This window comes from Rhincodon typus, chromosome 3 (genome assembly GCF_021869965.1).
Source record: "Rhincodon typus isolate 14 chromosome 3, sRhiTyp1.1, whole genome shotgun sequence".
Lineage (NCBI taxonomy): Eukaryota > Metazoa > Chordata > Chondrichthyes > Orectolobiformes > Rhincodontidae > Rhincodon > Rhincodon typus.
Window position 1 is genome coordinate 62,778,410 of NC_063334.1, and position 16,696 is coordinate 62,795,105.

Consider the following 16,696-nt stretch of genomic DNA (forward strand, 5'->3'; position numbering starts at 1 on the left):
CAAACAAAACAACAAAGTCTCAGTATTGAACATTTAGGATGGAGTGAGATTTCCAATGTAGTTTGCATATGGGAGAAAAACTACTTCCTGATTTCACTCCAGATTGGCTGAGTTCCCATTGTACTTTATTCTGAATTCCCTGACTAGAGGAAATATCTAATCCTTTGATTAAACAACTCAATAAGATTATCTTTCAGGCTTCGCAATTGCAACCTATCCTTACAATTTAACACTTAAAGCATTGGCACCATCGGAATAATCTGCACAAACTTGATCCATTTCCTGAATAGCTTTTCTTAACTTCAGTGCCCAAAACTGAACATAGTTTTCCAATTGGATTCCAATTAAGGCTTTATTTGACTAAAGAAACAATTTGTCATTTTTGCTTTCCAAACTTCTTGTTGTAAAAGCTAACATTGTGTTAAGCTTCCTGATGATTTTCCTTGTACGTGGGGCCAAGTTTTGTAATTTTTTTATATTGGCAATGATATCATTTTTCTCCAAGTATCTTACATTAAGAAAACTAACTGATTAGTATTTCTGATATTCAACATGGATAATCTCATAATGCCCACAAAAAAAGTTGTCTGACAAATTATTGTGCATTCCTTTGTAATTTTTTTTGTCCCAGGATGTAACTTGTGATGAAATCCTGAGATCCCAGTATAGCTCTCTCATGAGCTAAATCTGTTGCATCTCAATAATATATCCTCAATAAATAGTTAAATCCGCAAAACAAACCTTTTCAAAGTACTACTTGTCACATCTTACCAATTAGAGTACCTGTCCATTATCCTTGTCATTTCCCTGTCCCACTACTTTGGTCATCAGTTCAAACAGAGGGAGAATTAGGGAAATCAGGGAGGATTTCAATGTTCTTCATGATTATGTCTGCGGGAACGTGTGTTTGGTTGTGTATCCGATTGGATCACATGGTTCAATTGGAGCGCCAGTTAGCGACAATGAGGAACTTACAGGAACCAGGAGCTGTAATGGATCACAGTTTCAGGAAGATAGAAAAACCACAGATATAGTCAGGTAGATGGGTTACCGCCAGGAAAGGTAGGAGGGGTATGCAGGTAGTGCAGGAATCTCCAGTGGTTATCCCAATCTCAAATAAGTATGCTGTTTTGGAAAATGTAGGGGGTGATGGACATTCAGGGAAATGTAGCACTGATAGCCTGCTTACTGGTACCGAGACTGGCTCTACTGTAATGAAGGGTATGTCAGCAAGCGATTCCAAGCGAGCGATGGTAATAGGGGACTGTCTAGTCAGGGGCACAGATAGACATTGCTGCAGCCAAGAGCCACACATCAAATGATGTATTGCGTCCCTGGTGGCAGGGTCAAGGATATCTCAGTTGGGATGCAGAATATTCTCAAAGAGGAGAATGACCAACAGGGGATCGTTGTACATGTTGGTACCAATGACAGAGGAAGGGAAAAGGACGAGGTTCTGTGAAGAGAGAATACAGGAAATCGGGCAGGAGGTTAAAAAGTAGGTTCTCGAAGGTATTAATATTTGGATTACTCCTGGTTACATATGCTAGTGAGAGTATGAATAGGAGGATAAAGCAGATGGATGCATAGCTGAGGAGCTGGTTCAGAGAGCAGGATTGGACCATTGGATCTCCTCTGGGGTAGAAGTGACCTGTCGAAGAAGGACAGGTTGCACTGAATTGGAAGGGGACCAATATTCTGGTGGGAAGATTTACTAGTGCTACTCAGAAGATTTTAAACTAGTAAGGATGACAGGGGAGAGCTGGAACCCAAAGACATAATGAGAAAAGAGGTAAGTCTAGGGCTGGTACAGTTGAGACGAGGAGCAATTCAAATAGTCAAGGCAGTCAAGAGCAAGGCAGAGAACAAGATAAGACTGATAAAATAAACTGCATTTATTTCAATGCAAGAAGTCTGACAGGTAAGGCAGATGAGCTCAGGGCATGATTGGAAATATGGGACTGGGATATCATAGCTATTTCAGAAATGTAGCTCAGGGAAGGGCAGGACTGACAGCTTAATGTTCCAGGGTATAGATGTTAGAGGAAGGATAGAAGTCGGGGTGGGGGGGGGAGGTGTGCAGGAGAGGAGGGGCAATGGTGTTTCTGGTTAAGTATAACATTAGGGCTGTTATTCGGGAGGATGTTTCTGGGAATATGTCCAGTGAAGTTATTTGGGTGGAACTGAGAAATAGGAAAGCGGTGATCACCTTATTGCGATTGTACTATGAGCCCCTCAATTGTCAGCAGGAAATTGAGAAGCAAATCTGTAAGGAGATCTCAGATAGCTGTAAGAATGATTGGGTTGTAATAAGAACATAAGAAATAGGAGCCATCTAGCCCCTCGAGCCTGCTCCACCATTCAATAGGATCATGGCTGATCTTGTTCGTGGACTCAGCTCCATTTACTCGCTTGCTCACCATAACCTTAATTCCTTTACTGTTCAAAAATCTATCTATCTTTGTCTTAAAAAGGTCCAACAGGGTAGCATCAATTGCCCCACTAGGTAGGGAATTCCATAGATTCACAACTCTTTGGGAGAAGTTCCTCCTCAACTCAGTCCTAAATCTGCTCCCCCTTACTTTGAGCATATGTCTAGTAGTTCTAGTCTCACATTCCAGTAGAAGCAACCTCCCTGCTTCAATCTTATCTATTCCCTCCACAGTTTTATATATTTCTATAAGATCTCCCCCATTCTTCTAAATTCCAATTAGTGTAGTCCTAGTCTACTCAATCTCTCCTCATAAGCCAACCTTCTCAACTCCAAAATCAACCTGGTGAATCTCCTCTGCACCCCCTCCAGTGCCAGTACCTCCTTTCTCAAAAAATGAGACCAAAACTGTGCACAGGACTCCAGGTATGGCCTCACCAGCACCCTGTACAGCTGCAGCATAACATTCCCATTTTTAAACTCCATCCCTCCAGCAACGAAGGACAATATTCCATTTGCCTTCTTAATTACCTGCTGCACCTGCAAACTGACTTTGGTAGGGGATTTTAACTTTCCAAACATAGACTGCGATTGCCACAGTGTTAAAGGCTTGGATGGAGAGGAATTTGTTAATTGTGTACAAGAAAATTTTCTTATTCAGTACGTGGCTGTACCTACTAGAGAAGGAGCAAGTTGATTGGGACAGCCTATTTGCAGGTAAAGGGATGATTGGAAAACAGGAGGCCTTCAGATTGCTGGGCCCATTGCTGAGATATTTACATCATTGATAGCCACAGGAGAGACTATAGGTTGACTAATGTGGTGCAATTATTTAAGATAGGTGGCAAGGAAAAGCCAGGGAACTATAGACCCGTGAGCCTGACATCAGTGGTGGGTAAGTTGTTGGAAGGGATTCTGAGGGAAGGGACTGACATTTATTTGGAAAGGCAAGGACTGATTAGGGATAGTCAACATGGCTTTATGCATGGAAAATCGTATCTCACTAACTTGATTGAGCTTTTTGAAGAAGTGACAAAGAAAATTGATGAAAGCAGAGCGGTGGACGTTCTCAATATGGACCTCAGCAAGACATTTGACAAGGTTCCACATGGTAGACTGGTTAGCAAGGTTAGATCACATGGAATCCAGGGAGAGTCAAGGAATGGCAGATGGAGCTTAATTTAAATGAATGTGAGGTATTGAATTTTGTGTAAAGCAAAAGGGAAGGACTTGTACACTTCATGGTAGGGCCCTAGGGAGTATTGCTGTACAGAGACACCTTGGGGTGCAGGTTCATAGTTCCTTGAAGGTTGAGTCACAGGTGGACAGGGTAGTGAAAAAGGCATTTGGTACACATGTCTTCATTGGTCAGTGCAGGGAGTATAGGATTTGGGATGTCATGTTGCAGCTATACAGGACATTGATTAGGCCACTTTTGGAATATGGCATTCAATTTTGGTCTCCCTGCTATCAGAAAGATCTTGTTAAACTTGAAAGGGTTCAGAAAAAAAATTACAAGAATGTTGCTAGGGTTGGAGGGTTTGACCTTTAGGGAGAGGCTGGATAGACTGGGGCTTTTTTTCTCTGGAGCCTTGGAGGCTGAGGGGTGACCTTATGGAAGTTTATAAAATCATGATGGACATGGATAGCGTCAATAGCCAAGTTGTATTTTTCCAGGGTAGGGGATTCCAAAACTAGAGGGCATAGGTTTAAGGTGAGATGGACCTGAGGTGTAACTTATTCACACAGAGGGTGGTGCATGTATGGAATGAGCTGTCAGAGGAAGTGGTGGACGCTGTACAATTTCAACACTTAAAAGGCGTTTGAATGGGTTCATGAATAGGAAGGGTTTAGAGGGATATTGACAGAATGCTGACAAATGGGACTAGATTAGTTTAGGATATCTGGTCAGTATGGATGAGTTGGACCGAATTGTCTGCTTCCATGCTGTACAACTCTACGACTTTGTAGAACATTTAGTCAGGTTATTCAGCCATGATTTACCATTTACAAATTGTGCTGGGTTTCTTTGATCAGCTGAAACTTTTCAAGGTGTTTTGCCACCCTGTTTTAGCCTTAAAGTCTACTAAGTTCCTGACAATTGGCAACAGTTAACAATAATTGCCACCAGGGCAGTTATCTCCAGGAGGGAAGGCAGAAGAAAATAAGTTGATGTGGAGATTTTGAAGGCCCTTCGTGGTGAATGGGAAGCTTGGTTTAGCATAAGTTGGCATGGATAGACCAAAAACAATGGACTGGGGGGGAGGGCTGGTGCTGGAGGGTTTAATGTTTAACTGTTAGTACTGCAGTAAGATAGCTTTCATCTAAGTAGCTCTACGCCTGTAGTTCTTGACCAACGAAACACCTTTTTTCTATTTTACTTGAACACATTGCAATTTAATACTTAGATTGGTGCTTCTTTGAGCCAGTTCTTTGCTATTGCCAAAGCATGATAATCCCATAAGGCAAAAAAAAAGCCCTCTCCTAAATAAATGTCCAGAAGAGTGTAGTAGGTGCTGCTAGGACTACAAAAGGGCCCACAAAGAGACATCAAAGAGATTGGGTAGAGTGTGTCTGTAGTTCAACGTGCGGGGATGGATTGGGAACTCTGTGTCAGGCTGCCGGGTGGGTAAAGTGATGCCTGGGTACCAACTATTGATGTCTTCTGGTTGGAATGGAGCGCAGCCATTGATGTTGCTTCCTGTGTTAGTCTAATGGGTTGTTCATTACTCTTTGGTGAAGGATGGACCACAATGATGTTTCAGCATTTAAGGCTTTTATCTTAAATAACAAGATGTAGATAATTACATCTCAGTAACTAAATACAGGTTACATGAACTCATGGGCATATTTACTATTTCTAATGAAATGTAGAGATGGTATATGTCCCTTCATCAGAAGTCTGCACCGGGCTGTAATCAATTCTCCATCCAAAGCCTGTGTAACATCATCAGAACTGCGTTCAGTATAGCTCAAGTACTCACCGTTTTGAAACGATTATCTTATACAACAGGGGGGCAAGTTTTGAAGGCCTGGCAGAGAGGCATAAGGAGGGAATATGTGGGATCTTATACTGGGGGCAAGTGCCCTGCATATGCACAGCTCACTGCCTCATTAAGCCCATGGCACGGTGCAGGGTGGGATAGGGGAAAGAGGTGTTGGTAAGCGAGGAATGTGTGTGGGATCACCTAGTGCGTGCTTTTTATCCCTGTGTTATGGAGATAGTGTTGACAATAGATGCTATTTTTAAATTTCTACTCACTGAAAACACACCAAGCAGGGGACTATAAATGCCAGACCATACAATATATTGCTTTTCCCAAATTGTATCCATCAATTCACACCTTGCTCGTCATAATTACAAATTAAATGTATAAGCTCAATGGAACAGCAAGTATCTAATTTAAAAACTCAGTTAAAACCCATCAGTTAGGTTTCCTTATACATGCAGCGGTTGATTTCGAATTGGTTACTTACCTTCATTGCTCCAATACAAAATAAATTAAAATCATGCCATGCGTTTTCAGCATTGACTGTATGAGTGGTTTTGAAATAAATTATATTGTTAAACAATTTAATAACAGACAAAAGGGCTTTTGTATTTTGTTAGATGCATCAATAGTTTCATTAGTAATATTGCATGGTATGATTTCCCCATCCATGTTTTTTGCGTTTCCAAGAGCTATCGGAACAAATTTTGCGAGATAGTTGTCTGGTGCAGGTATTTCCAACTGGTCCTGCTATTATGTGACTGCATCATACCAAAATGACTGAGGTTTCACAGCCCAGTCAAAAGCAATGATTAAGAATAATGGGAAAACACATTGCCCTTGAGATAACTTAAGAAAGAAAAATGAGAAAAAACCCCTTTCAGTCCAAAGCATGCTCATTTCTTGCCCAATCATGGACAAAACTCAATTTATTTAATCGCTTGAGAGAAGATCCTGCCAAAATTCTCCTCCTCTCGAAAAGCAGTCAAGCAAAGTTCCAGAATTTCTCTCTAATATTAAAGCCTATGTTATTCATCTATGTCTGGTTCAGTTCCAAGGTATAATATTCCCATAATCCCAGAAGCTCCGAATATTTGATCATCATACTTCAAAAAAATCTGACAGTTGTGAGCACCTAAGGAAAAATAAAACAAAAGGAGAAGTCAAAGAAGAGTGTAGGTAGATCATAGCCAGAATTGTTTGATGGGCAAAATTTCAGAAATAAGCAAGGAAAAAAAATCAATGAAAGCAAAAAAGAACAACAGAGCATGATTGGCATCAGCTGGTAACTGTATTTATAAATATGTAATGTAAGAAGATGAAGCATAAAACCATATTTTATTATTAAAAATTCTGAATGTTGATAGTTTATGAATTCATTGCTACACAGCAACGATGCAAATGATTCTGACATTACCAGGCTCCTCACTGGGGCCTATTTTTCTGCCCACTCCTCACTGCCACTAACCCACACTCCAGTACAAGGCAGAAACGTGAAACACTCAGTACCTTGTTGTTCAAACACCAAAATATTAACATTTTCTATCATGGAAACGTAACATGGTCTACAGGCAACTCATGAAAAGACTATCATCTCAGCTACACCCAGCATCAGCAAGCGAGAATGGAAAATTTAATGCATAGAACATCAAATAGCACAGCATAGGAACAATGTTCCAATGTGGTGATCATTTCCAATTTCCAAGCTCATATTACTGCTGAAAAGCCCATTCGAATTATTTGTCAAAACTAAGCTTTTAACAGTAATCTGTGTAATTATTATAACTAATAAATGGATAGAGACTCCAAAAAGTGCAATACAGAGATATCTGGGAGTTCTTTTGCACAAAACATACAAAAAAAATTAGCACACATGTACAGCAAGCAATTAAGAAGGCAGAGAGAACTTTGGATTTTATTTCTTATGGGGTTAGAGTTTAAAGACAGGGAAATCTTGTTACAACTATACAGGTGTGGCATGGTCACACCTGGAGTACTGCGTACAATTTGGGTCCTCATATTTAAAAAGCAATGATATTCTGGCGTTGGAGGCTGTTCAAAAGAGATTCATTTGACTGATTCCCGGAATGAAGGCATTAACTTATCAATAAAGGATAAATAGGTCAGACCTTTATTCATTATAGTTTAGAAAACTAAGGGTGATCTTATTGAAATATGCAAGATTGTGAAGGGGCTTGTCAGTGTAAATGTTGATAAGATGTGTCCACTAGTGAGGAAACCTCCAATTAGGGGACATATTACAAAATGAGAGGACAGTTAATTAAAATTCAGATGTGAACGAATTTCCTCTTCTAGGGTTCCATTCCAATCTCCCAGTTTCTCCATCTTCATTGTATCTGTTCGAATCAACCACACTGCTGTGGGTTTGGAGTCAAATGCAGTTAGGTGAGGTAAGGATGGCAAATTCCCTTCCCTAAAGGATATTAGTAAATCAGAGTTATTTTTACAGTTATCAACAAACATTACACAATTGCCATTAGATCAGTTTTATATCCTATATAATCCATACACATGAACATTATCCCAGTGGATTACCGGTTCAGTGACATTACCACTACACTGCTGCCTGCCTATATTCCTGAAACTACCGCCGCCTCCAACAACATCATGGGTGTACCTACACCAAATGGACAGCAACAATTCAGAAAGGCAGCTCAATGCCATCTTCTCAAAGTGAAATTTTAGATGATCAATAAATGTTGGCCCAAACAAGCAAGCCGACATGTCTTGAATTAATCTTTTTAAAAGCCTTCAAGAAACAGGGGAGGGTACTGAAAATTACAAAGGTTACAGGACCTGAAGACATTCTAGCTACAATACTGAAGATTTGTGCTCCAGAATTAGCTGTGGCCCTAACCAAACTATTCAATATAGCTACAAAATTAGCATCATCTAACAATGCAAACAACTGCCCTGATATGTCCCGTCCATAAAAATACAAGATAAATCCAACATGACTAATTGTCTCTTCTCAGCTTCCTCCAGCAGGAAAATTATAAAAGATATTATTGACAGTGCTATCAAGCAGCACTTTCACAACAATAACTTGCTCACTGATGCTTGGAAAGGGCTACCTTGCTCCTGACTTCATTATACCCTTGGCTCAAATGTGCAAATTAGGGCTGAAACGAAGATGGGAGGTGACAGCTACAACTCTTGACATCAAGATAGTATTTGGCTAAGGAAATTCAAATCAAATTGTTGGGGGTTTGGTGGTGCAGAGATAGGGGAAAAGCTCTTAATTAGGTATAGTCATACCCAGCTTAAAGGAAGATAAGGTTGGTAGCCAATTATGTCAGTCTTAGGACATTATTGCAGGAATTCCTCAGGGGAGGGTCCTTGGTCCAGCCATCTTTACTTCTTCAATAACCTTCCTTACATCACAAGATCAAATGTGGGGAAGTTAACTGATGATTGCATAATGGTCAACACCATCAGCTCCTCTTCAGATCCTGAAGTTAGTGTCCATATGCAGAAAGACCTGGACAAAATTTAGGCTTGGGCCAATAAGTGTCAAGAAATATTCATGAAACACAAGTGGTAGATTATGATCATCTCCAAAAGAGAGATTCTAAGCAACTCACTCAGCATTTAGTGGCATTACCATAAATGAATCCCCAACAACCAACATCCTGGGTGTCACCATTGATCATAAACAGAGCTGGGTCAGCATATAAATACAGTAGCTACAAGAGTAGAGCTGAAACTGGGGAATCTGCAGTGAATAACTCATTTCTTGTCTCTCAAAAATCTGTCCATGAAGAGGAGTGTGATGAAATACTCCCCACGTGCCTGGATGAGTGCAGATCCAGAAACACTCAAGAAGTTTGACACCCTTTGTCCTCCAGGACAAAGCAACCTACTTACTTGACACTCCATCCACCACTTTAAATATTCATTCCATTCATCACTAATACACAGTGGCAGCAGTATGCACACTCTACACAATTCATTTGCAGCAACTCTTTCAATAGCATCTTGCAAACTGGCGACATTTAGCACTAAGAAGGACAAAGGAAGCATGATGACACTAACACCTGCAAAATCCATCGAACTCCCGCCACACCACCCACCCCAACAGGACACTCATCACCCCGACTTGAAACTATATTGTTGTCATTTCACTCTCACTGGGTTAAAATCCTGTTGCAGTTGTTTAAGAAAGCAGTTCACTACAGCTTTCTCCAGGGCAATTACACATGGACAACAAGTGCTGGCAATGCCCTTATCCCAAAAAAGTGTAAAAATTTTCTTTGATAGAAGTGTTGACAAGCCACATTCCTGAACTGTACATATTGTTTGATTGGCTTATTGTCACGTGCACTGAAGTACACTGAAAAGTTTTCTTTACGAGCAAGATCACCGCTGGTGAAAGTAGACCCATGGTTCTGATAGGGAGGGAGTTGGGATTATAACCCAGTAACAATGAAGATATGCTGATGGTCTGGGCCTTGTCAAGGAACGTGCAGGATGTGGTGTTTCTGTGCACTTTTTGTAATCAGTGGACTTGGAAGATGTTATCAAAGAAGCCTTGGTAAATTGCAGCAGTGCATCACAATATGGCTGTGATGAAAGGAATGCCAACCAAGCAGGTTGGTTTGTCCTGGACAATGTCAAACTCCTTCAGTGCTGCTGGAGTGCCACTCAACTAAGAAAGTGAAGCATATTCCATCACATTCCTGACTTGTGCCCTGTCACTATTAGAAAGAATTTGAGAATCATAAGTTGAGTAGCTCTCCACAGACCACTGGACATGCTTGTTTAGACACAGTCATTGTATGTTTAGTCCAGTTAAGCTTCTGGTCATGGAATCTCCGAATGTTCACAGTGGGGATTCAGCTGTGGCAATACTGTTGAATATCAGGGGGAGAGTTTAAACTTCCTTTTGTTGAAGGTGGTGAGTTGCATCATGAGAATACTGTTTGTACGTTATGTAATACAGTATAAGTATTAATATTTACCTTATAGGGTCAATGTGTCAGTGTGTGCTTTCATCCTGATTCAATGCCTAGATCAGAGGAAAGTTGTGCAATTAGTTTTATTCTTGTTATTCTTTGTAGTGATTTGATACAATTCAGGGGCTTGCTAAGTCACTTCAAAATAAATCATGTTACCCTAGGAATGATGTAGGCATGACGGAATCAGAATATCAGGTTTCTTTTCTTACCACACATTAATGACCCAATTGGGATTTTGCCAATCTAACCATTTCATGGTCACTTCTATTAATATTAGCTTTTTATTACTAGATTTTAAATGACAAAACTGCTGTATCAAGAATTGAATTTTGTGCTTTGAATTGGTAATAATTTAGCATTGCTTTCAGTACAGGTTGCTTTTTGAGGTAAAATCAAAATTGCGTACTCTAATTATGATTAATAGAGTAACAAGCAGTTAAGAGTTTTGTGCAATAATGCTAATATATATTTTAGATGCCTGATGGAAGTTCAAAACAAAATTGGGATTTTGGGATACGCTATTTTATAAAAATTTGTTTGGGTTAGCTCAGTCAGCTGGACAGCTGGTTTGCAATGCACTGTCATACAAACAGCATAAGTTCAATTCCTGTATTGGCTGAAGTTACCATGAAAGACTCTCATTCTTAACCTTTTCCCTGATCCTCTGGTTAAACCCCCACCGGTCATCTCTCTAATGAGAGAGCAGTCATATGGTCAGTGAAGTCCAGGCACTTTACCTTTACTTATTTAGAAAGTCAACCTGCCGTAAACTAACATTTCAAAAGTGAAACAAAAAGCAGAAACTGTTGAAAAAATCTTCAGAAGCTGTGAACGGAAAGAATTAGAGGCGAATCATACCAGTACTTTGGGAAGAGGGTGAGGGGTGGGAAGGCTGTTAAAATGGTGCAGGAAGTTGGCAAGCATTGTGCCAGTCATTTTCAGGCCACCATGCCACTGCCAGTGGTAGGAATGGTAGCTGAATGGTAGTGTGCCTACCAAAAGCACAATTGAATCACCTAAATGCACAATGACATGCCTCCTCCGGCCTCTATGGCCAGTTAATCAGCACTTCAAGGGCACGCTGCTCGGGAGACTTTCAGGTAAACCATAGAGAACTCCAGGTGGCCTCTGGAAAGTATCGCAGTCAAGTGGAAGGCGGCAGCAGGGGTGGGGGTGTTTGGGGGGTGGGGGTAGCGCGTAGTGTTTTCTTCAGGAACTCTTTGACATGCGGAAGGCCCTGCTGATAGCAATGGTTGCCCTTGCAGTAACAGCACCGGCCTGCCCTCAGCAAACCTCCCCCCAGTGCCTGACTGGCCTTGATGTCTCCAGATCACACTTTGCTGACTTTGAAGGCACACAATTGTTGATGCTGCAACTTTAACCCAGAAGTGCAGTCACAGCAAGGGTCGCCACAAGCAGCAGAGGCTGTTAGTCTGCAATCGGGTAGCAGTTCATGGCAGCATGCTGCTGTTCTTAATCAGCATGATAGCCCCAGTGGAAGCCAATTAATCAGCTGCGGCCAGCAAATTGTGTCCCCTGCTTATGGCCCTGAGGTGGGACATCTGCCACCTACGTAAAATGCTTCAATGATTTTTCGAAAAGTTAGAAATGTAGTAGAGTTAGCCAACCAGTATGAATCACAAAAAGGCAGTGTGCAGGTGCAGCAAGTAATTACGAAGGCAAATGGAATATTGTCCTTCTTTGCGAGAGGTATGGAGTTTAAAAACAGGGAGGTTATGCTGCACCTGTATAGGGTGCTGGTAAGGCTACACCTGGAGTTTTGGTCTCTTTTCTTGGCGCTGGAGGGGATGCAGAGGAGGTTTGATTCTGGAGTTAAGAGCATCGGCTTATGAGGAGAGATTGAGTGGACTCGGACCATACTCATTGGAATTTAGAAGAATGAGGAGGGATCTTACAGAAACATAAAATTATGAAGGGAATTAACAAGATAGAAGCAAAGAGGCAGTTTCCACTGGTGGGTGAAACTAGAACTAGGGGGCATAGCCTCAAAATAAGGGGGGAGCAGTTTTAAGACTGAGCTGAGGAAGAACTTCTTCACCCAAAGGGTTGTGAATCTGTGGAATTCCCTGCCCAGTGAAGTAGTTGAGGCTACCTCGTTAAATGTTTTTAAGGCAAAGATAAATAGATTTTTGAACAGGAAAGGAATTAAGGGTTGTGGTGAGAGGACAGGTAAGTGGAGCTGCGTCTATGAAAAAGATCAACCATGACATAAGGAACAGAAGCAAGAGTAGGCATTTTAGCCCCGCGGTTTTATAAGATTGTGGTTAATCTCCCAAGGCTTCAATTCCTATGTCATGCCACCTCATAATTGCCCTCAACTCCCTGATATTCCAAAAATCTATCCACTTTCTCCTTAAATGCTTTCAGCAATCTAGCTTTCACAAATGTCTTGAGTAGAGAATTCCAGACATTTACTACCCTCTACGAGAAAACAATCCTTTGCATCTCAAGTTCAAAATGTTCTATTCTGTAATTAATGTCCCTTAGTTTGAGATTTCCCACTCATGGAGACATCTGCTCAAGATCTACCCTATCAAGCCCCTTCAGAATCTTTTTTTTCAATAAGATCAGCCTTGACTTTTGCATTGATGCACTAGGCTCCCCATCATTTGGGGTGGCATGGTGGCTCAGTGGTTAGCACTGCTGCCTCACAGCACCAGGAACCTGGGTTCAATTCCACCCACAGGCAACTGTCTGCGTGGAGTTTGCACATTCTCCCTGTGTCTGGGTGCTCTGGTTTCTTCCCACAGTCCAAAGATGTGCAGGCTAGGTGGATTGGCCATGCTAAATTGACCATAGTGTTCAGGGATGTGTAGATTAGGTAGATGGGTCTGGGTGGGATGCTCTGAGGGTTGGTGTGGACTTGTTGGGCCAAAGCGCCTGTTTCCACACTGTAGGGATTCTATGATCTATGATCTTATTGAATGGTGGAACAGTCTCGACTGGCCAAATGGCCTACCCCTGCTTCTTTTTCTTATGTTCTGAAAAGGGAAGAGGTTAATAAAAGAAGACAAGGCAAGGTATGGAATACGAGAGAGATTAAGTGAGGGGAGGCAACGGCCTAGTGGTATTATCACTAGATTATTAAACCAGAGAGCCAGGAAATGTTCTGTGGGGACATATGGATTCGAATCCTACCACAGCGGATGGTAGAATTTGAATTCATGAAAATCTGGAATTAAGAGTGAAATCCATTGCCGATTGTCAGGAAATCTGCCACCCGCTTACCTGGTCTGGCCTACCTGTGATTCCAGACCCACAGCAATGTGGTGACTCTTAACTGCCCTCTGGGCAATTAGGGATGGGTAAAAAATGCCGGCCTAGCCAGCAATGCCCACATCCCATGAATAAATTTAAAGAAGGCAAAAGAAGAAATGATGCAAGGCTAAAAAAAACACGTTAATTGGACAAATGAGGAAATAAACAAAAAATGTGTGGAAGAAAGTGTGAGGAATGAACAGTTGGTGTTAGAAAGCAAAAACAGAGGAAAAATAAGACTAAAGCCAAATACTGCAAAACAAAAAGGAAGCAAAGTGAGGACAGAGATGATGGTCTGAAATTGTTATACTAAATATTGAGTCTGCAAGGCTTAAATGCCTTGGATGTCAAATATCTTGAGTTAGAAATTATGTAGTCTACAGAAATTTAGAAGGGGTATTCATATTAGACTCAATTAGAATGTAGAATTAACAAAGTCAACTTTCCTCCTCTAAAATGGAAATGAGAGGCTGACAGGATCTCCAATCTTCCTATTCTTGTTTTTCATGTCATTCTATCAGCATTTTTCTTCAACTTTGTTCATTGCTGCATAGTTTAACTATTGGAGACAGTGCAAATTCTCAGATTGCTCTCGGACACAATATTTTGCCTTTGAGTTCATTGCTTGAAATCATTTAGAATTGTAAATACTATTCATTCTATATGTTCAGCTGAGATAAAATTATGTCCAGAACAAACTCTTATTTTAACGACTTTCTTCCAAATGGACTAGGATAAAATTAAGTATCTCAGTATTTATGCCCTCAACATATAGATTTATTGTTGATACAAATTGCCAATTTTAATTACTAACACCAAATATCTGTCTGAAAATTAGAAATTTCATTTTCTGAGAAAAAATGCAGCTTTTAAAAAATTACTTTTAATCATTTTGAACAATACATTTCTGTTAAGATTCTTAGAGATTAATTACCTTGTGAAGAAACTATTATGGCAGGAAGAGGATGTAATAATGTTAATTAGTATCTATAAATTTGTTCTTTATATAAGGTGACATAGCTTTACCAGAGTTGAATAACAATTAGTTCTGCTATTTGCTAGAAGAGTTGAAATAATGGTGAATCTTGTCTTTTGCAGAAGGTTTCAAACTTGATGGTAATATTTGGACTTTGGCTTTTGTGTATAGATGGGTCATATCCAAATGAAACAGGACCAATGAAGTTATTCTTATATTGCTGGATGACAAAATTATTTTGGCCTTCAGACTTCTACTTTAAATTTCAAGTCTCTAGATTTTCAAAAGCCAAAGTCCAAACAGTAATATTAAAGTACAAGCAAAATTAAGTTAGTTTAACTCGTTTTTGTCATACTAAATAAACCATCTTGCCAAACATTGAAGCAGCCCATGATAAAAATGTATTTTCAGTCTGTGTTACATTTTATAGCTTGTTTGGTTTTACCACTAGAAATAGCATTAATGAGGCTACTTTGGCCCTCTGGGCAAAGTGCACTGAAAATACGTGTAAATTTTGTTGAATGGGTCAATTAATATACATTCAATAGCAGCCCCTGAAATATAGATATTTTCACTTGTTAGTGGAGGTTGAGTACGAGACATTTGTTTCCATCATCAGAGATAGAACAGGTGCAGGGATAAATAATGCTGCCATTTCCAAATTGTTCACTGCACTCATTATTGATGTTTTAATGGTATTGTGTGAGATTCCACAATTTCTTGTTTTTGTTTCAGGATTGCTGCGTTGTTGGTTCACAGACAGAAGGATGGATCCCAGTATGGGGCGGTGCCTTTGGATAATATTATCTGACACTTCATAGAAGTCTGAATGATTGAAACTCTCTGAGGAAGATTTCAGTGGCTGGAAGCCCCCCTTTACAGAATTATGTTAGACGGTCTACTGTCATTGTCTTGCAGCCGACAATTGCAGTGTTGTATAGATAAAGCCACTTGTTGATTCAGAAGCTTGAATTCTTGGTCTAAGAAAGGTAAATATATACCTGCCTTTGATGGGAGGAGAAGCAAACAGTAGTTAGTGATACATTTCAGTGGAGGAGACATTAATAATGAGAGTTTTCTGTTACTATCTATGGATATTACTTTCAGTTACCTAGATATTCTGCATATCAAAGACATACTGTGATTGCTGGGGACACAGGGTGTTGCTTTTAAAAGCATTTGATTGACTCTAAACCGAAGATAATATATATTGTGGAATGTCTAAAAAACATGATAGTGCCTCATGATGGTGCTGTGCTTACTCATTCATGACCGAAGAGGGATTAGTCAGCCTCATGATAGTAATTCTAAAGCACCATAAGTTATTCTTGGCTATTTTTCTTATTGTTTGTGAATTTAATCCACCACCTAGTAAATTAACCAAACGTACACTCAAGAATGTAATAAGAAAAACATTCAATTGTAAAAAAATCTGAATTTCAACCCTAAATACTGAAATTTTTGTAGACATGTCTATACTCAATATTTGAGTTGACCCAATTGTTTATTCTGACATTTTGTAACATGTCCCTGTGTGACCCTCCACTGTGCTACACTTTAATTGGAAATTAATCACAAGAAATTAGAAATACACAGCTCACATAACAATCTTTTCAACATTTACGCCAGTTAAATGGATAATTCAACAATTTGACTAGGAACATCAGAACTGGTGCATCATTTTGACCAGCTACGTTTTAATGATCTCCTCTTCTGAATTTAACATAATGCTGTAGTGTACTTGGAGAATATTAAGTTCTTATCAATAAGAGGGTGTTGGTAGCTCTTATTCATGGTGGCTGGTTCATACGGGACTTCCAGACAACATGAAAATGTGATGGAAATTGCACAGTTTATTGCTGTTTGTAATGGGGTTATGAATGTAAATGTTATGAAAATAGGGGCCATGGAGAATGCGACAATTAATTATGATTGGCAGTTAACTGTCAAGGTTTTGTTTAAATTTTAAACTGGTTAGGTTGATCCTGATTGGTCAGGGCATGGTCTGAGAAAAGAACTAGGAATGATCTGTTATCTATTT